Below are 22,194 nucleotides of genomic sequence, written 5' to 3'. Positions count from 1 at the left end.
AAGTTTTTCCACCTATTTTCCTATAATATCTTTAGTAAAAATTTTGTTCTAGGTCTTTGCTATTCATGCACAACTTTCACTCCATATTCCCTATCAGTTCCTTGATCTCTAATATATTGATTTTAGATCCAAGATGCTCATCCATTCATACAATCTCACATTTTGCTACAAACCATTCAGATTCTCAGTTGACAAAACAGCATCATCAGCATACAGAAACATATAACATGTGTGTCCTGATTAATACAATTCTAAAAGGGTCAGAAGAAACAGTGAGATAAATCATTCTCTTAATTTTAGAATTAAAGTTAATTCCTTTTTCCTTACCTACATTTAAACAACATAAGATATTTTCCTATGCACATAGTTGCAGTCACTATTTTTATTCCTTTCTGGGTCTTCAACTGGCTCCCTTAATTTTGTAAAACTTTTTCATCTCCTTCCTTCCCTTTCATTCATGTCATTAGGCAGAAACCATTTCCCCTGGATCATATGGCTTGAGAGTGTTGTACATTTTTCCAAGAACATGCCTCTAAGTCTTTTGTTACCATTTATTGGAGTATAATATGCAATTATTATTAAGGATGGAGTCCTACGCGCCTATCATAACCTAAATAACATCAAGTCTTATTTTCTGACATACATTTCAACTTTTTCTTTCATAATTACACTATAACTTAACTTCCCTACAGGTGTAAATCAACTCACTCTAAAAGATTTTTTTTTTCTTAATTTCACAATGACAAGTTATATTTTTTCCTTTCATTCATTTCAGGTGTCAATTTATGCTTTTTACCACTTCGTATCTTAACCTTCCAAGTCACAATCTTCCATATGTTGCGGCCTTTGGCAGATTGGCTAATAGACTATTTAGACCAACAGACACTATTCATCACATCTTTTGCTTCATATCAGGGACATAAGCTTGAGATTCTGACATTCAAGAAGGATGGTGTGAAGTAAATTCAGTTTTCAAGACTTCCATGATGTAGGTTTTTCCCTCCTTTCTGCTTCTTGAATGTGTGACTCAAAAACATTGGTGCCTGAATGCACAGACTAGAGACAAATCTCACTGATGCCAAGTTTGAAAAATATGTTAATCATAACAAACATAGAAAGACAAAGAATGACTTCGGGACTAGAAATATCTGGCTCATCCGATTATTTTGACATCAAAATAATGTCATCCACCATGTTCTGTTGTGAAAAAACAACTTTTTGAATACAGTTTTTAAAAATTTACATTACTGTTTCAGCTGCTTGGTTCAGACTGTGTATATAGACAAATGGTAACAATAAAATTCAAAAGCCAACTGTGGCCTTGACTTAAAATATTCATCCTCCTCTATTTTAGAGTTACTGGCTGTGCGTTCCTGAAATGGAATTTCAGTCCTTAGGTGTAATCTAAGTACATTAGATTTTGGGGTACTAGTGCTATAGAAGGCAAACAATAGTAACACCATTATTTAATACTTGTGCTTATAAATATCCAGAAGCACTGACCCAACTGTAACTGGAAACAAGATATTAAACCAGTAGGTTTAACCTGATTTAGCAATAATTTTAGGACTAAGAAATCAGTCACCTAGTATTATAAATAGCAAGGAATGACACTTGAATGACTCTTGAAGGAAAGATAGCTTCTTTCTTCAGGTGCTTTAGTGTGTGCCAGTCGATAGAGTTCCCGTAAGCCTTATTAACCTTTGTGAAAACCATTATCCTCCAACAGAGGCTCTTAAAAATATTGTGTGCAATATTTTTGAAGCACATACCATTGATCGAAGAAGAATGCCAAGATATATGTTACCTTGGAACATGGGTAAAAGGATTATTACCCTCAAAAGATTTTAGATTATTATCTAAGATTTGCTTTGAGAACCAAGGCACAGTCCTGAAAACTTTCTGAAATGTTCATTCCACTTTTCTGGAAATGGAAAAAGAGGCACAAATGGTAAGAATAAAATTCAAAATGTAATACTTTAAACCCTTGCTAAACCCTTTGGACAATATGCTAAATTTTAAAGCTAGGTTAACAAAGCACAACATTCATATGGCAGGTTGCATCCTCAAAACTGAAACATATTATGAATTAATGTGATAGACTGGTTCATATAATATGCTAAGACAAAAGTAGCTCTCATGCAGTTTGGTCTAGTGGTTAAATCAGTGGTTCCCAACCATTTTTTGGCCATGCCCCACCTAAGCATCTCTAAAATTCTGATGCCCCCCCCCCATGACATATAATTCTTACTTTACTCAAAAAGTGAACTCTACTCACACGGAGGAAGCCTAAAAGACCATTAACTTGGTTTAAACAAGGTTCAAATTGCCCCCATTAAAAATCAAATTGCCCCCAGTGGGCTGTGGGTCCCACGTTGGGAACCAATGAGTTAAAGCATCATGCTACAGAGTGGAAGACCATGAGTTCAAGTCCTCCTTTAGCCATGAAAGCCAGCTGGGCAAATCACTCTTTCTCAGTGACTCTTTCACCCTCACAGGGTTATTGTGGGAAGATTGGGAAGAGAAAAGTGTGCTGGATATGTTCACCACCTTGAGTTATTTGTAAAAGTAATAAAGGCAGGATATAAATAAACAAACAAATAAATAAACAGACCCAATTGCATTTTAGCCTAGATGCTATGTTATTACTATTATGAATGGAGCTTTGGGGCTAACTGACATGAGAACTGACATCCAATAACTTAGATCACATTTGTAAAATGTATGATTTGAAATATTTGATTTCTATTCTTGAATCAAACATGTTTAATCTGTTTTCTCATTACCCAATGTCTCTAACCACACAAATTTACAGTCTCTACATCATATTCATCATGTTGAGATATGTTCAAAAAAATTCCCTAACATTTCCATAACTGGCCATTTATGTATTTTGAGTTTGGGTCATGTATGTTGCATCCATGTCCTGGTTGGTGTGACATGAGCAGTATCATATTCCTTTCCAAAGTAGTGTTTAGCTTAGAGATCCAGCTTGCATAAAATACCATACCCACACTTGGGCTAATATTGGATTTTGAATGTAGTGGTGACATAATGCCCTAACTAAGCAAAAACTTATCTTACCATTTGTTAGGAAAGGATACATAAGTTAAGATGAAAGCAGGTATTCACCTTGTGTGATGCAAAAACTGAGACTGACCACAGCTCTTGGGGATGAGTGCAGAACTCAATATCTATGGGCCCAACTGGCGATTACTTCAACATATTACAGTCTGTAATACAAGAGGAACAAATAAATAAAATGACACATTAACAAATGAAATGAAAGAAAACAAAGTAGATATGTTATGTATCCATGAAATGAAGATATAACAAAAGGTGGTTCAGTCTTGTGTCATGGATTATTTATGCAGGATCCAATCTGGGTCAGTCATGGGACCAGAGGTTTAGTCTTCTGAACTTGCAGACTCGTGCTGAAGACCATCCTCTCTGTCACCACAATGTTCTCTTTCAAACATTCTGGTGAGAGAGAAGTTCCCTGAGGATCAGTTCTAGCACAAGTCTGAAAGCTCAGAAGACTAAACCTCTGGTCCTACTAGATAGGATCCTGTATAAATACTCAGTGGTGGGATTAAAATAATTTAACAACTGGTTGTCTGCCCTAATGACCAGCTGGGGAGGCATAGCTTGGTGGTCATGTGACCATGTGGGCATGACCAACTCAACGTCACTCACGTCGATGGGTGCTTCGCCTTAGCTGTTACAATGTAATAAGTGTAGAGGCAGTTTCTGTAAGCAGGGCAATAAAGATTAGGCTAGAAACAACACCAGAATGTTTCCTTCCTGCCTTACTTACAGGATTAGCCCTGTAAAGTGGACAAAAACAAAATAAAATTTCTTCCAACAACCGGTTCTCCAAACTGCTTAGAAAGTTAACAACCGGTTCTCCTGAATAGGTGCAAACTGGCTGAATCCCACCACTGTAAATACTCATTTACACAAGACCGGACCACCTGCTTTCAGATCTTCCACTTATGACTTTATGACTGTAACTTTGTTGCTTGTATCCTTACGATTTATATTGATATTGTTCCTGATTGCTTATTTGTACCCTATGACTATCATTAAGTGTTGTACCTTATGATTCTTGATGAACATATCTTTTCTTTTATGTACACTGAGAGCATATGCACCAAGACAAATTCCTTGTGTGTCCAATCACACTTGGCTAATAAAAAAATCTATTCTTCATTGAGGGTGGAGACAGCAGCCAGATGTGGGTTGTGCTCATTGGACAGAGGTTGGACTGAGCCTGTAAAATCTTCTTAAATCCTTCCCCTGTTGCTAGGGCACCCAGTTTTTTTGCTCAGTCGTCAGACTGGACAGTTGTGTGGAAAGTGTTCTCTAGATTCTATTGAGTTAGAGTTTTATTGCTATCTGATTGATTCTGGATTGTTTTTGACTTAGGATTCCTTATTGACTATTCTCTAGCCTGCTGGATTGGATTTGGTGATTTTATTTCAGCAGCTCCTTTGGAGCTGCTGAGGTCTCTCTCTCCTCGGTTGCTGTCAGCCTCATAAAGAAAGGGGTTAGTCAACTCTTGCCTTATAATTCTTAAATAAACCAATTTACCTGGTGTTTGAAGCCTGTGGAGCCTTGCGCCCCCCCCATCTGCTTCGGAGATTCGTTGGTCTCTTATAATTTATCGTGGAGTTTCGCGCTCTTCTGGGCTAGCCACTCGTTGGCTATTACTTGTCCTCTTCTTATTACTGTTTTTTTCTTGGAGACTGTTTAAGGCCAGGTAGTTCTCTGGGTCTTCGCCTCTACGAGCACTTGTAATTGAACGCTATATAGCCGGCTTAGAGCTCGGGGCGGGAGAACGGAGCTGCTGTGGCCGTCACCCTTTAGCTCAGCTGTTTGGCGCTGTAGTTTGAGGCGGAGCGGCGCGCTCCCTGACTTAGCCGCTTGTCGGCTTGATTAATTGATAAAGAGCCGTTCTTTCGCCTAGCCGACGCTTTTTAGCGTCGTAAGTGATTCCTGGCCATTTCTTCACTGTTTGGAGATTCTCGCCCTCACCGGCTTCCCCTTTCTATTATTAACGCCAAGCGCGTTGTTTATATGAAGAGCCTAGCGCTCTAACGGTCTTTCTCTGGGTGCCATTTTGTGACAGGAGAGCTCTTCGTTCCCTGTCTGTTTGTTTGGCGCCATTTTGGGACACAGTTCTTCTAGGGAGGGCGGAGTTTAACAAGGCCTTCAGAGCCTTTCCCTCCCTTAGCAGTTAAACTCTGAGTAGGTATAAGAAGTGACCATTGTAAGGGATTCCTTACAGTGTCCTTCCTGATAGTTTTGGCTGACTATTGCAGTGTTTTTTTCAAGATTGTATTGTACTGTCCTTCACTAGTGTGTCCCACCTTAAACAGCTGGCTCTTACTTATTATCATTTGGCCTACCTGGTTCGTTTGTTGTTACTTTATCATGCCTAAGGCGCAATCTAAATCTAGGCATGGCCGTAAGGCCATGATCTGTGAACAGTCTGAGGCCTTCTTATGGGAAAACCAGGTTCAGGCTCTGGGCGAAGGGGTGCGAGCCCCTGCCCTTGCCACTAAGAGACCCTCGCTACCTTCCAAGGCACCTGCGTTGCAGAGGAAACCTGCCAATGAGTTTTCTAAAAGGCAGCCTGGTAATGGAGCCCCTATGTGTAGGACCAGAGGGTCTTCTGAGGACTTGAGACGAGACGTTTCTTTGACACCGGATCAAAGGTCCTTGCAAGACTTTCAAATGACAGTTCCTTCAACTGAGGTCTGGGGGTCAGCTCCCCTGCCGGGGGCTCATTCTACAGTGGAGTCTAGCGCTCTCCTTCTCCCAATGGGTCACCCTCCTATTACTTCTGCTCCGGTCCGAGCCTCTTCAGAGGCCGGCCCGGCTCCAGGCCAACCTCCGGTCAATTGGCAGCCGGAGGACATTCAACGAATGATTTCCGTTGCGGTACATCAATCGTTGTCTACCCATTTCAATCAGGCTCCGGGACCTGCTCCCACTCACTCGGCCCTTTTAGAACAGGCAGAGTCTCTGACTGGGTTTGATATGGAGGATGCCATTTCTCTGGCAGGCTCAGACTCTCCATCTGTTTCAGGGGTCAGTGATCACTCTAAAGATGTGAACATGGAACCCCAGGAGCCAGAGCTCTCGGAAGATGAGGAATTGCCCCCTGATCAGCCTGCCTTCATGGGCCTTTTTCCCCAATCTCTTTTTAAATCATTGCTGTTTAAGGCAGTAAATACAGCTCAACTGGGTCCTTCTTCGCTGCCAGAGCCTCCTCCATCTGCGGGCTCCTTGAATCCGCTGTTTGCCGAGCAACCTAAGGCAGTGACAGCCATTCCTACGCCTCCGCTTTTCCTGGAGGTCATCCAGAAGCAGTGGTCTGCTCCCTCCTCGGTTCCTGTACTAACTTCCACTGACAAAAGAAACTTCATTGTTTCTTCAGATCTAGAGTCCCTGCTTCAGGTCCCCTCGGTTGACGGTCCTGTTGCGGCTTTGCTCTCATCCTCCTCCATTCCTGGTAATCCAGAGGAGGGTCTCCGCCCTGAGGAGCGCAGAGCAGAACAGGTTCTTCAGAGGGCTCACCTGGGTGCAGCTTGGGCCATTAAATCTGCTACCACCACATCGTTTTTTAATCGGACAACAATCCTGTGGCTTAAACAATTACAGGAAAAGATGTCATCTGAGGACTCTAGGTTGAAACAGGACTTGAATAAAATTATAGCTGCGGTGCAATTTTCTGCAGATGCCACCTTGCATGCCACTCGCTTTGCAGCTAAGTCCCTGGCATCTTCCATTGCGGCCCGCCGTTTAGTGTGGCTTCGTCATTGGCAAGCCGATGCGCGGGATAAATGGCGTCTGACCTCAGTGCCCTTTTCAGGTTCAAAACTGTTTAGCGAGCACCTCGATAAGTTCCTCGTAGAGACCAAAGATAAAAGAAAAGTCTTACCTGTGGTTTTCCGAAGGGGGGAACCTCGGGTCTTTCCTTATCCTCCTCGTCCTCATTTTCGTCTGGCCGAAGGGGGAATGGGTCCCCACAGGAACACGGGTAATCTTTATCCTGGGGCTTTGAATTTTAGGCAAAGGAATTTCCAGGAGAGACCAGCTAGGGGAAGGAATTTTGGTCCTCGGCGGCCCTTTCGAGGGGGAGGGGGTCGTTCCATCCATCGCCGGCGTTAGTAGTACCACGGATCCTCCCATTGGCAGACGATTGGGCCTCTTCGCCAAAGTTTGGGAGGGTACTACCTCAGATTGCTGGGTCCGGGCCTCCATTTCAACTGGTCTGGCCATTGAATTTATTTCCACTCCTCCTTTGTCTTTTATCCGATGTCCTCTGTCCCACATAGCCGATCGTCGAGCCCGCATGGACTCGGCTGTCGCTCATTTATTAGCCATTAAGGCTATTCAGCGAGTGCCTCGCGACCAGGTGGGTCAGGGGTTCTATTCTAGGGTCTTTCTAGTCCCTAAGTCATCGGGGGGGTGGAGACCTATTCTGGACCTAAAACGTTTGAACCGGTTTGTGGTCTATAGAAGGTTCAAAATGCAATCTTTGTCCTCAATTCTGGCCGGCGTACGGAGGGGCGATCTCCTCTGTTCAATAGATCTCACGGAGGCTTACCTCCATGTCCCCATTCACCCTTCCCATAGGCGATTCCTTCGCTTTTTCTATGCTGGGGTGCACTACCAATACAGGGCATTACCCTTCGGTCTTTCCTCCGCACCCTGTAGTTTCACCAAGATTTTGGCGGCCTTAGCGGCCCATCTCAGGCTTCAAGCCGTTCGTCTCCAGTGCTATCTGGATGATATCCTTATTATGTCATCTTCTCATCAGCAAGCCATGTCTGATCTTCGTCTTACGATTCAGACACTGGCGGCACACGGTTTCTCTGTCAACATTGAGAAGAGCCATCTGACTCCCTCTAATAGGATCCTTCATTTGGGGGCTATTATTGACTCATATCTGGGTAGGGTTTTCCTTTCCCCGGACAGACAGGCTGCTTTGAGATCCATGGTAGCCAGGGTGATGGGAGAGAGGAGGTTTTCCCCTCTATTTCTATCCAGACTACTAGGGAAGATGGTTTCGGCCATCTCCATCGTCCCATGGGCCAGGTTACACCTTAGAGACCTTCAATGGTTTCTCTTGCCTTTTCAGAAAACGGGCAAGGGATCCTCCTTGACCAAGGTGGCAGTTCCACGGGGAGTGCGGTCATCCCTTCGCTGGTGGACATCTCCTGCGCTCTCCAAGGGCTGTCTATTCCTAGAACCCCAGCGGGTAACGGTCACTTCCAACGCCAGCAAGTCCAGCTGGGGGGCCCACTGTGGGACTCACTTCGCGCAAGGGACCTGGTCTTCCGTGGAGGGTCCGGAGAACATGTGCTGATTTTGACCGACAACACCTCGGCCAAGGCGCACGTCAATCACCAGGGCGGTACCAGGTCAATCTCGCTGATGCGGGAAGCAAGGAGACTGGGCCTTTGGGCAGAGAGGCATCTGGCCTCCTTGAAGGCGGACCATATATCGGGTGTCGCGAATGTAACAGCGGACTGGCTGAGTCGCCAGCACTTGGACCACAGAGAATGGAGCCTTCACCCGCTCCTATTCCGGAGGATAGCGGCGCATTTCGGAAGCCCGCTAATAGACCTGTTTGCTTCACCTCAAAACAACCAGTTACCTCGTTTCTTCTCCCGCTTCCCGTCCCATTGAGCGGAAGCTGTGGATGCCCTGCGCTCTCCTTGGCCGCAAGGTCTACTGTACGCTTTTCCTCCGATTCCCCTCATCCTGAAGGTGATTCGGAAATTATTACTGGAACGAGCGGAGATCGTACTGGTGGCTCCACATTGGCCGAGGAGGTCATGGTTTGCAGACCTCATTCATCTCTCAGTATCTCCTCCTTGGAAGATGCCGTGTTTCCCAGATTGTCTCAGCCAAGGGTCAATTGTTCATCCGGAGCCTCAGTGGCTTCAGCTGACCGCTTGGCGGTTGAGTGGGCAGCTTTGCAGCGAGATCACATCCCCTCAGACATGATCCATACCATCCAGGCCTCACGGCGAGCATCGACGGAACGGATTTATTCGGCTACTTGGCGATCCTTTTCCTCGTGGTGTTCATCCCAAGGTTTTTCTCCACTTCGAGCTTCAGTCTTGCAAGTTCTTCGATTCCTTCAGTCGGGATTGGACAAAGGTCTGTCTCTTAATACCCTTAGGAGACAGGTTGCAGCAATCTCTTCCATCCTAACGTATAATTCCATACATTCATTGTCTCAGCGACCTCTGATTCGGCGTTTCCTCCGAGGTGCATCTAATCTCAGCCCTCCTGTTCTACATAGGTATCCCTCTTGGGATCTGTCTCTTGTGCTGGACTCCCTTATGGAGTCTCCATACGAACCCCTTGATTCGGTCAGCTTGCGTTTATTGTCTGGCAAGGTGGCTTTTTTGGTTGCAATTACGTCGGCGCGTTGAATTTCAGAACTAGCAGCATTGTCTATTAGAAATGATTTGTGTGTGTTTCATGAAGATCGGGTGGTCCTCAGATTGGATCCGACATTTGTGACTAAGATTAACTCTCCTTTTCATCGTTTGCAGGAACTAGTCTTACCAGATTTCTATCCTTCTCCTTCCACTCCTGTGGAGATCCGTTTACACACGTTGGATGTCCGCCGGGCACTGAGCCTCTACCTCCGGAGGACTGCTGATATTCAGCGGACAGAATCATTGTTTGTTTCCTTTCTACCGTCTTCCTTAGGACAACGAGTGACTTCCTCCACGGTGGGGCGGTGGATCCGTGTGACAATTACAACAGCTTACAAACTCTGGTCGTTGCCTCCTCCGGCGTCGGTCACGGCTCACTCTACCAGAAGTGCTGCGACCACGGCGGCTTGGACCTCGTAGGCTTCCTTGGACGAGATCTGCAGGGCGGCAACTTGGACGTCGCCTTCACCCTTTATTAGACATTATAAAATAGATAAGTTCGCCTCGGCGGAGGCTGATTTTGGGAGGCGTGTGTTACAGGGTGTTGTCACTGGGGAAGGGTTTTCTGCCCAGACTGTTCCCGCCCGTGAAATGGGACAGTGAGCTTTGGTATGTCCCACGTCTGGCTGCTGTCTCCACCCTCAATGGAGAAGGTGCGTTGGTCCTACCTGATACGCCCCTTCTCGTTGAGTGGAGACAGCAGCCAGCCCCGCCCGGGGTTTATTTCAGTCTGGTCATTCTGTTGCTTGTTTGATATCATTTGATGTTTTTCCTGTTTTTTCTTTTTTCTTTCCACACACCGAGTCTGTTTCCTTCTCCTTCGGCAAAAACTGGGTGCCCTAGCAACAGGGGAAGGATTTAAGAAGATTTTACAGGCTCAGTCCAACCTCTGTCCAATGAGCACAACCCACGTCTGGCTGCTGTCTCCACTCCACTAACGAGAAGGGGCGTATCAGGTAGGACCAACGCCCCTTCTATTCTATTCTATTCTATTCTATTCTATTCTATTCTATTCTATTCTATTCTATTCTATTCTAATCTTCTGTTATCTCTTCATTTCACAGATGCACAACTTGTCTACTTTGTTTTCTTTTATTTCATTTGTTAATGTATTATTTTATTTATTTGCTCCTCTTGTATTCCAAGTCACAGACCATAATATGTCAGAGTCATCACCAGTTGGGCCCATAGATATTGATTGCTGCGCCCTTCCCCACATTATCCTGGGACACATATATTTGCCTTCATTCATAATAGGATATTTATGAACAAACGTATAAGGAACATTAATGGTAGCATGAAAGCTATGTTGATTGGAAACTTTAATGTATTTTTGTGTGCAATCTAATCTGCATAGCTGGTTGGGAAGTCAAAAAATGTGCTGTAAATGTTACATACTGAACATTTCCACTGAACAAGATTCTGTGTTGTAAGGAGGAATACGGATTTGAAGAAAGACCAAGGACTGCCAAAGGAAATAAACTGAATCACTGCAAAATAAAATGATGGAAAACATAAACGATAAAGCACTTGATTTAATAGATACATATCTTAATGGAAGTGACTATTTTCTATGACAGTACATCACAACACAGTGTAACATTAATACAACAACATGATAGAAACATTGCCAGAAGATATTATCTAATATTTATAATTGGTACTATCAGATAATTATTTCCAGTTCATTTAATTTGAAGTGATACTATAGAAATTAGTTTTACAACATTACAGAGATAAATGTGACAATAACTGTTGGAATTATTTATTTAGAAAAAATAGACAAAATCTAGATAATGTCATGTAAAACAAGACACAGTAATAAAATTGCTTCAGTTCTCAACTAATCACTCTTTTTCTATATAAAAATGGAAAATATCTGGAGGCACAGACAGAACTTTTCTAAAAAAAGACAATTTAGAGTTATATATCTTTTGAAGGAGGTAATTCTATACGAAATCTTATGCACAGACAGATCTTGCCTTCTGTTCATTTTAAACAATTCCATTTCAAATAAAAACATTATTGATTAATAATTATAGCACTTATTTCTGGCTTGTAATTATAACTAAAAGTATCCTGATAACCTAAACATGCAAATAATAGAAAAAGGTTTTTGTTGTAATCAGAGAATAAGAGATAATGTTGTAATTATCTATAATTACATAATTTTCCATAAAGAAAATTGAAACTTGTTTCTGTTTCTTTTTATTCTTTCTTTCCGTGCTTTTTTCTCTTTCTTTGTCCTTTCTTTCCTTGCTTCATCTCCTCTCTATAATCTTTTAGTTCTTTGTAAAAATTTTAATAAAAGTATGGCGCATTTGTGTGTGTGTGTGTTTCATCTAAACTAAATTGATCAAAAGTAATAATTCCAAAATATCTGATTTATCAAGAACATGATCAACAAAAACAGATTCAGAAGCTGTTTTAAAACTAGCATTATCCCAAATGTAATCTTTTCATGGTTAAAAGAATCCAAATTATCTCTGTCACCCAGTATTTTCCATATGGCATTAAATATTGAACCCGATAACTAAATGAGCGAAGCTTCTAATATTTGTCAGGATTCCCAGCTAATCTTAAAGAGGGGTTAATATCTAAAGTTTCTTATTCCAACTAATAACCAAGTACAAAGAGCACTCAGTGATAAGATTGAAAATTTGACTGTAAATCCAACCTTCTTTAAAGGTCATTCTTATTTATATAGAGAAAATATTAAGATGCCCCTGCCTGAGCAAATTATTTCATATACTATAAAATATAGAAAATAAGAAAGATGACCTTGATGGAGACATGCAGGAGATTACTATTATAACAAATTTAATTTAAATGCCATCTGAATCCCAGCCTAAGTAAAGGGGGCTAAAGCTTTCCTTAAATCTAAAACATCCAGATAGCATTCATATGCTGCTCAGACACCACCCTAAAAGCATGGATTTTGTAGTATTTATCAGAAGTTTAAACTAGTAAATTTGCATCCAAATATTCAGAGAAATGCAAAACCTTCTAGGCAACTTTTTGTTTTAATCACTAGAGAACAAAATTTTGTTTCATTATTAGGTGCTGATAAGGTGCTGATCCTCACACTCTCCAAGAAACCAGCCATGAATCCAATAAAAATGAGCAGTTTCCATCCTGACTCCAACTTAGCCTTTTAGGGGAACATGGTGGACAAAGTGATGAGGTTATAATAAGAGAGGCAGTGGTGGGTTGCCCCCAGTTTGGACCGGTTCTATAGAACTGGTAGTAAAACCAGCAGGAGGCTCCGCCCACTGACCCTAACATCATCAGAAGCGATCCATTGCGAACCGGTAGTAAAGGTAAGTAGAACCCACCCTTGAAGAGAGATCTCTGGAGGGCTATATCATCTTCAATTCTCAATGAGTTTGTGCATCCCCAAACAGAACAGCTTCCAATTTATATACTCTTGGTTCATGGCTTCAGTTAGAGGAATAGGTAGAGGCCATGGCTGGAGGGCGGGCCATTAACTGGAACAGTGCAACAGCATGTCAACCTAGAAACTTCAACTAGGCCATAAAGCAGCATGTTTACTGACCAGTATCAATATTGCCATACAGTATTACACAGTTGCTGCAGGAACTACCCTGCTTATCAGTAGGTTTTATAAGTGCAGTCCATAGGATTGGTTTCTATCTTTAAGGCTCTTAATTGCTCCAGGCTGTTTCCTCATAAAATCTGCCTATCTAACTTAAGTAGTCTGAGAAAACCTAGGAAGATCATGACAGGAAAGGGCTGATAAAAGGAATTAGTTCCTCTCAGATACAACAGTTTATGTCTGGAATAAATATACCTCCTCCTCATTGTATAGCCTTGCCCAAAATAATAAAGATCTGACTTTTATGGATTGATTCTGGAGCCATCAATGTAATTTAATTATACCAATGCTCTTGTATGTGTGTGTATGTATGTGTGTATACATTATTATTATTGTATTATATACAATAATATATATAATACAATTGTATTATATCTTGTATTATATATACTATAAACCACCTATAGTCCAATTATATTGAGATGATGCACACATTTCAGAAATAAAGAGAAATTCCAAACTGATAAATGAAACAACTTAACTATGAAGTAGGGATTTTATTTTATTTTGGTGATAAAGCTCATAGTATGACCAGTTTAGATGTGATAACTTGTCTAACGCTGATGTTATGTTAAACAATGAGCATACATGTAAGACATAAATCAAATATATTAATTAATCAGCATCAGAAAACCTCAGAGAAATACCATAGTTTTTGGTCTAGAAAAAAGCCAGAACAACAGCACACAACAGAACATTAAAACATTGACATGTTGATGTTATCACCAAGAATCCAGCTCATATCTGAGGGATATACTATTGTTTATGAGAAATCTAACCTGAATATTAATATTTAGATACATGGAAACTCGCAATTAATACCATCTGAAAGCTTTCTCCCCTTAGGAAAATGCATTTTTATTCCCAAATCAAATCCTACTCAGTATTTTCTTTTTATTTATTACTGAATTTAGTTTTAAGATGTTGGTTAAAATCACTATGCTGTTTAAAAAGCAAAAAGCTTTATGTTTTAAGACATACCAGTTTAGGAAAATGTTTACAAAATTGTATCTGCTGTTTTGAATGTCTGTATTTCCTTTGCAGAGATAAGGTAATTAAAAGAATTTTGTAGGAAACTAGACTAGATTTTTTTTAAAAAAACATTAGCTTTTGTATAGTTGTGGAAAAATACAAATCAATAGAAGAACCTGTTCTCAGAGAAATGAAACAAATACATCTTTATAATTGCAACACATAACACAGAAAACAGCTGCATGCCTATTTTGAATAATTTGAGGCTGAATATAAATATGTATGCTGCAGGAAAAATTAGAACAAATCGGAACACAGTGGAACCTAGCTTTTTAGTAGTGTTTTTTTCAGAGAAAATGGAACTAAGCAGCTCATACATATTCTAAAAATCTGTCTGCTTACCTTTGAAATAAGTTAGTCACATCCTTTTGCTTCCTGATACAGGAATTTCCAGGCAATCAATAACTCTTATACAGACTGTCCAATTAATTATAACTGTGAAAATTATCCCAACACATATTCTGTGTATAATAGACTTTATTCCAACGATCGGTTTTGGGAAGAAATAAGTAAATCATTTTGTATTTAAACCACATGACATTTTGGCTCATTATCATTCCATTATTTTCTCTGGAAGTACAGACTTCCCTTCCTCTCTTCCCACATGTACTTTTTTTGTTCCCTCAACTCAAGTTACCTTTCAGGTAAGGTAGCAAGAGCTCATGACTCAGGTAAGGTAGCAAGAGCTCATGATCCACAAGTAGAGCTACTGGCTCTACTTGTGGATCATATGACCCCAGGAACCACCTGAGACCATATGATCCACATATATCAATAGGTTATCAGCCAAGAATATGAAGTATCCAACCCTCAAGAACTTCTTATCCACTGTCCCTAACCTAAGTGAAGACCTTTCTCCTCCAAGCCTCATAGTCCCAAAAAGAAGAATGCCCTCACCTCTACATGCTGAGAGAAAACAAACCAGTTAACTGTGAAAGAAGAAATGAGATCTCTTTCTCCATTGCCAAATTAATCATATCATTGTGGCAGTCCCTTGATTCCAAAATAGATAGAAAAATATCTAAAACAGTAATTGTCTTATTTCAGAGCCAGATTATCAGTTTTCTCCTATACAATGAGTATGGAGCATCTCCTTGCATAATAACACATATAACAATCTAAGACTTTTTAAAGAAAAAATATTAATATCATACAAAAATATATATTTGTATTTAATATTAAATAAATATTGAATATTGTAAACAAATCTTTAAAAACTTTTAAAAACACAAACAAAAAACATAAAGAATGAAAATAAAAAATCTATTTTATATTTATCATTAATCATTAGTTTACCAATGAATTCATTCTTCTAATGTAACTATAAATATTATTGCAAAATATAGCAGAATCTCTACCATAATAGCTCATATTGCTGCATCCTTTGATTTGTGGAACAGATTGCCTTTTCCAAAACAGACAGGTCACACGTTTTCAAATATCATTCCCTGAATCTGGAATAATATCAGTTTTCCAAGAATCTTTATGAGTTGTAGTATATACATGTGTCTGTATATGTGTATAAATAGAAAGTTATTATACAAGAGAGGTGGGTCCATCCAGTTTGGACTCTAACACTTTTTTTAATTTGTTCCTTCATAAAATTGGGGAGACAATCCATCTGTAGAAGAGCAAGCAGAGCAGTGGGTGGAGTGGAGTTAAGTAAGTCATCAGTGTAGAATATTACATTCCCACCAATGGTCTAAGTCCAACTCATTTTGAATTCCATTGATCCTTATCTTGTGCCAATTTAGTGTGGAAGGTTAGTTGACTAGATTCTTGTGTATAGGCTTGAACAATAAATCTTCTGAACTGCAATTTAATGTATGATCCTGATTCTTTGTGCTTGACACCATTTTACACACACATCAACAAATGTCTGGGACGAATATTGTCAGAAACATACCTTTATAACAAAATCTAAATCTGAATGGATTGTCCATATAATTGAAACCCATAAGGAAATTTATTCTAGGGTATTACCTCTTGCTATGGCAGCACCTCATAACATTACTACAACATGATGAAAAAATTGCCAGAAGATATTATTTAATATTTATAATTGGTACTATCAGATAATTATTTCCAATTCATTTAATTTGAAGTGATCCTATAGAAATTAGTTTTACAACATAACAGAGACAAATGTGACAATAACTGTTGGAATTATTTATTTAGAAAAAATAGACAGGATCTAGATAATGTCATATAAAGTAGGACACAGTAATAAAATTGCTTCAGTTCTCAGCTAATCACTCTCTTTTTTTATATAAAAATGGGAAATATCTGGAGGCACAGACAACAATTTTCTAAAAACAGATGATTTAACACCAACGTCACTTGAAGGAGAAATTCCACAATGAAACATTATCCAAGAGACATCTTGCTTTCTGTTCATTCTAAATAATTCAGCTTCAAATAAAAACATTAATAATTACAGCACTTATTTCTGTAAATTATAATTTTGTAATTATAATTAAAGATATTGTAAGAATATTCCGGTACAAAATACCATTACATCATAAAATTGCACCATTTTAAAACCAAGATAACAATGAGTACAGTTTCACCCAAATAGTTTCATGTTTCATTATGATAATTGATGACTATGGACTCACATGGAAAACATATAAAATCTCCCAGCTCATATATGAAGCCCTGCTTCCTAGTAGCAATTTCATTGTTATTTGGGTTTTTTTTTTTTTTTTCCCTTTCAGCAAAGTCAGGATACTGGTGCTGGCAGTGGTGGGATTCAAATTTTTTTATTACAGGTTCTGTGGGCATGGCTTGGTGGGAGTGGCATGGCTTGGTGGGAGTGGCTTGGTGGGCATGGCAGGGGAAGGATACTGTAAAATCTCCATTCCCATCCCACTCCAGGGGAAGATTACTGCAAAATCCACATTTCCTCCCGATCAGCTGGGACTTGGGAGGCAGAGAATTGATGGGGGTGGGCCCAGTCAGAGGTGGTATTTATCAGTTCTCCAAACTACTCAAAATTTCCGCTACCAGTTCTCCAGAACTGGTCAGAATCTGCTGAATACCACCTCTGGGTGCTGGGTACTTGAGTCTCTGCCTACAGAATAATCAAGTTAGAAATTATAAGTCTTCAGGAAAACGAGTCCATGAAATTAGTTGCACTGGAATGCATGGAGTTTTGCAACCATGGAATATGGGCATCACATGGAAATGCATATTATGTCAAATATAGTAATGTCAGACTGATTTAAATTTTCTGAAGGTAAAGAATCAACGGTAGTCAGATGTTAATATTTCAGTTCATAAATGTTTGTTTCCAGAACTGAAAATCTGACACCTCATTTGTCTACAGGACAAACCTGAAATGTTTGTTTTACTAAGAAAAGAGCTGCAAGGTGGAAGGAGTGAAATAAATGTTGGAAAATTTCTTCTGTGTTTACAAACTGAGAAATAAATATTTTCCTATTTTGTTTTTTCCACCAAGTGTTATTTGTGCATCATTTAAATAATTTACTATCTCGTTGCTTTACTATAATTAGAAAAATAGTCACATTGAGATGATTCACCTTCCCACTGCTCAAACCATCTGATTTCACAGTAAAGATGTATCAGGATTTTATCAGAATCTTATAATACTACTAGAAGTAAATATTTACATCTTTGTGATACTACAGCCTTCACCAAGAATGACAGCCAATCAGAGTTTCACATTCCAATCCAGAAAGGATTACTCGTTGTGCCCCTTTCTTCTTGGTGACAACACAAAATTCTTCTCCTTTTTTTAAAAAAAACAACTGTTAAAAGCTGGAGGAAGTCACCAATATCTGTATCATTTTTATTTGGCCTCTTTTACCCATTCTTATTTTCCTGCTGTTAGGCAGGTCTTAATATCAGGGACTAAAGTTACAAAAAAAATAAAATAAAATAAATCAAGGGTTCCATTAGTGATTTATAAGACTACTTCATAAAACACAATATTGTACAATATTGACACTTCTACATTGACTCTTGTTGCCTGAATAGAAAAGCTCCCTGTTTGCAATGTATGTTGTAACTATCACAGGAAGGAGACAGGATGAAAACCTCCCAGGAATGGAGCCATAATAATACTATCTAAGGGTAGGCAAACATGTACTCTCGGTATGGTTCAGACTTCAGCCCCCATCATTGGCAATGGATTATGGGAAGTGTTGCCCTAAACAATAATGCCTTTCTTAGCCCAGTAAGAACATACTCTCAGATTTTTTCCTTTTCTTCATCCTTCTTCCAATTAAAAGGGTGGCTGAAACCTTGATATCAGTATTTGACTTGCCTTAGGCCAAGCAAGAGAGTGATCCCTAATGATAATAAATAAATAAAAAATAATGGCTATATTATTTTTTTCCATTTCTGTTTATCCCATTTTAAGGAAGAGGTTAATGAAGGTTGAAAAGGCCTGAGCTAGTTGCTCCCCCAGCTGCTATTGAGACTTGGACCATGGCGACAATGAATGCTGAGGCAACTTTAAGCCTAAATCTTGACTTGTATTCTATTGGCTTTCAAATCTCCTTGCCGACATTTTGTTTTCACTTTTATCGTGCGGCATGTTTCCATTTTAAAAATTAATTGCTATATGACCCAGGGACCTGCTGTGAGAGAAACAATGTCTGAAATCATCTTATGTTGCATGTAAATAAACTGATGTCAGAACTACATCATTTCATCTTAGAGGGAGAGAGTACTCAACTATTCATACAAAAAAAATTAAATAACAGTTTAAAACGTGCATAAAGAAAACTGATATATGAGGACAACCAAGGTTAATTTCCTTTTTCTTGGGGTGCTCACTTTCCTCCTGAAGTAAATTTCAACAATGTGACACCCCCCCTCACATTATACGCTAAATTGATGAAATCATAAATATCTTCAATGCTCAACTGAAAGGTAAACTCTTAATTATAGATCTACAATTTCTGAGCATAGTTTGGTTAGAAAGAGTGGTTAATAAATGCAAGGGTTACAGGGCCAATTGAAATAGCTAAATACATCTCTTATAATATGTTTACCAAATTGCCATGAGACTTTGCAATGTCATTGAATAGTGACTCTTTTTGCACAGCTATATCCAAATTAGATCACATTCTGTCATTTAAAAATATCATCCGCCTCCTGTCTCACATGGTGTTACCCTAACAGTCAGCACTGAAAGGTGTTAAATGTTGCCATATGTCCATCCTTCACACCTTTAAGGGTGTAGGTCCCCCCCCCACAAATGTACAAAATCTCAGCAGGGGCAATTCTAGCTAAATAAACTCAGCTTGGCTAGCATTACAAGTCGATCCAATTAAAAACTGTGTTTCATTAGTGCAACTGAGAAGATTAGCTATATATAAAAGGAAAATAAGAACAAGAGTGGGATTGACTTTCCAGCAAAAACAAACACACAGAGCTACTTAGTTTCCAAAAGACCAACTCCAAAATTTCTCAGGAAACATTTTTTGATAACATTTCTGAGGTATTTTCCCCTCCCTTTATTTTTTTGTTCCCTCAGTCCCTATTCCAGAATATGAGACATCTTTTGGGGGGATTAGCCAGTGGTGGGATTCAAGTAATTTAACAACCGGTTCTCTGTCCTAATGATTTCTTCCAACAACCAGTTTGCCAAACTGCTCAGAAAGTTAACAACCAGTTCTCCCAAAGTGGTGTGAACTGGCTGAATCCCACCACTGGGATTAGTTCCTGGATATTTGCCACCATATTTTGCAACGTCTGCCATTTTCTCCCACTGACACACAGCACCTCCAGATCACATTTCACATTCTGATACCTATATTTTCAACAACACCTTGCCTCCCTTGAAAAAGCAGACATAAAGAGGGCAGAAAGAATTGGAACTTTTGCCAATTGTGACTAACAAACCCCACAACATGAATAAACAGCATGACATTTAGAACTCTGGGAGCTGAAGTCCACAAGTCTTAAAGTTGCCATGGTTGGAGACCCCTGATTTAGAGGATCAACGAGGGACAGTAAAAAGTATGACCTGAACATTTTTTTTTCAGGTCATTGATCCATTACAAAGATATGGAGCTCATGCCAATTAGATCTGGGAAACTGTACTGTAATCTCTCTCTCTCTCTCCTCTCTATGTATGCATATTTTAAACAATAGCTATCATCAAAATGTAATGACTAAGGTTATGACTAAAGTTTAATCAATTAATTAATTAGTTTTATGTTGGCACAATGGAAATTCCATCAGAGGCTCACTGATGTAGCCAACAAAAGCATGATTGCAGCTCATCACCTGTACACTCCTAAACTATTTTGAACTAACCTTCAGATCCAATTAGTTTCCAGCTAATAGAACATTCTATGTTCAAAGGATTCCCTAACATCACTCAAAATTCCCAAAAGGCAACCTCAGCTAACTATTTGCAAGACGATTTTGAAAAATGGAAAGAAAGAAAAAAGGAAGGAAGGAGTAATAGAGTGCAACAGGAAAGACTACAATTAAAAGAATCATTGAAATGTTCTTGTTGTTTATGCTGTCCACTTGTTTGTCCTGTGCAATGATTTGGATCAATCACATCCCTAGAATAGCAAACTAGTCTCAATCTTAGTTCTCTGGCCTGATAGTTTCCCCATTTCTGTTGAGGTTGTATTATAAACTGACAATAAGGAACATTTCAGGCAGAATTAATCAAACAAAGAATTTTATTAACTGCTTTTGATGATAGTATTGCATTGCTATTTCATAGTGTAATAAGTATGGATGAATATCTGAATTGTGCAGACCAAGAATAGACAAAGGGTTGAGCTTTAGTGAAGACATAATAAAAGCTACCATTCTAACCTATAGAACAGTACTAACAGCTAACATTGGTGTAGTAGTTAGAAGGGCCAAGGAATTCAAATCTACCATCAGCTAGGGAAATTTGTGGTAAATTCTTTAGCCATTCACAGTGTCTCTCACTCAACTTACCTTACAAAATAATCATTGCATTACAGACCTAGGAAAAGATTACCATATATGCCAAATATATGGCAAAGTCAGAGGCATAGTAATATCAATTTTGACCTAAATGGACTGAAAATAATACAAGTGTTTGTTTTATGAGGAAAGTAGCTCAATTTAGCCTTAGCCATTTTCAGAAGACCTGGAAATGGGTGGGATGACCATTTATCATTATGGAACAAATTGAAGCTCTCCATTCAAGTCTTTTATCACCCCTATTAGCTATTTTTTTCCTCTTTTTTTCAGCTGCCCACAGGTAAGAACCATTTCTCAGGGTTTACAGCTTGAAAAGCTCTACCTTTTTTCATATTTCCTGAAGCAAAGATACTGCCTCAGAAATACACATGCCCTGAACACATGCACAAATTGATGTAAACCTTTAATATTTCACCGTGTGTATTCGTTCTTTTCTTTCCTTGTGCCCAGAGCTAAACATCTTATTACTCTTACAGTGCCATTACAGGCTCATCAGAATTTATAGTATTTATCCTTCAGGTCCTGTTAATAGAATACGCATTTTAAAGAACGGATGCTTTTTGACCTAGAGAATGGTAGTGATGAATGCTTTCTGCTACTCTCCATGGTAGTAATGCAATTTTTCGAACAGAGCATCTTTCCACCAAAGGAACGGGGACATTTTTTTTAAAAAAAAAAAAGGTGTCACATCTATTTCTCTAAAGCCTTACCCATCATAAATCCCACATGCACTTAAAAATGGAAATAATTCAATTTTATGCCCCCTCCCTCTCTCCCATCCATTAGCCATGTATCAAACAGCTTGCACTTAAGGCAAAGAAAGCAATATGATTTGCCTCGGCAATATATTTTGCATGGCTTCAGTAGCTTGACTGGCATTTTCGGCAGCCAAAAGAAGCTTCTGACACACATACAGAAGTCTCTTCCAAAAACTTCCAATCACTGGAAGCTCTTTTCCACCTCTTGAAGCTGGAGCTGAAACAGCCAAAACAAGCAATGCAAAACGTCACTTGGCTTTCACTTGACTTGTAAAATTGAGGTAGGCTCTGCTGCTTCAAGAAACAGCTTCAAGGGGTGCTCCTCTTGAGCATTTGTTGGCACAAAGGACTACCCAAATATGTGGTGTGCCAC

The sequence above is a fragment of the Pituophis catenifer genome, unplaced genomic scaffold, assembly GCF_029215685.1.
Source record: "Pituophis catenifer annectens isolate HBS135680 unplaced genomic scaffold, rPitCat1.0.hap2 SCAF_3, whole genome shotgun sequence".
Classification (NCBI taxonomy): Eukaryota; Metazoa; Chordata; class Lepidosauria; order Squamata; family Colubridae; genus Pituophis; species Pituophis catenifer.
The sequence above is the reverse complement of the archived record's forward strand: the minus strand, read 5'-3'. Positions refer to the sequence as shown.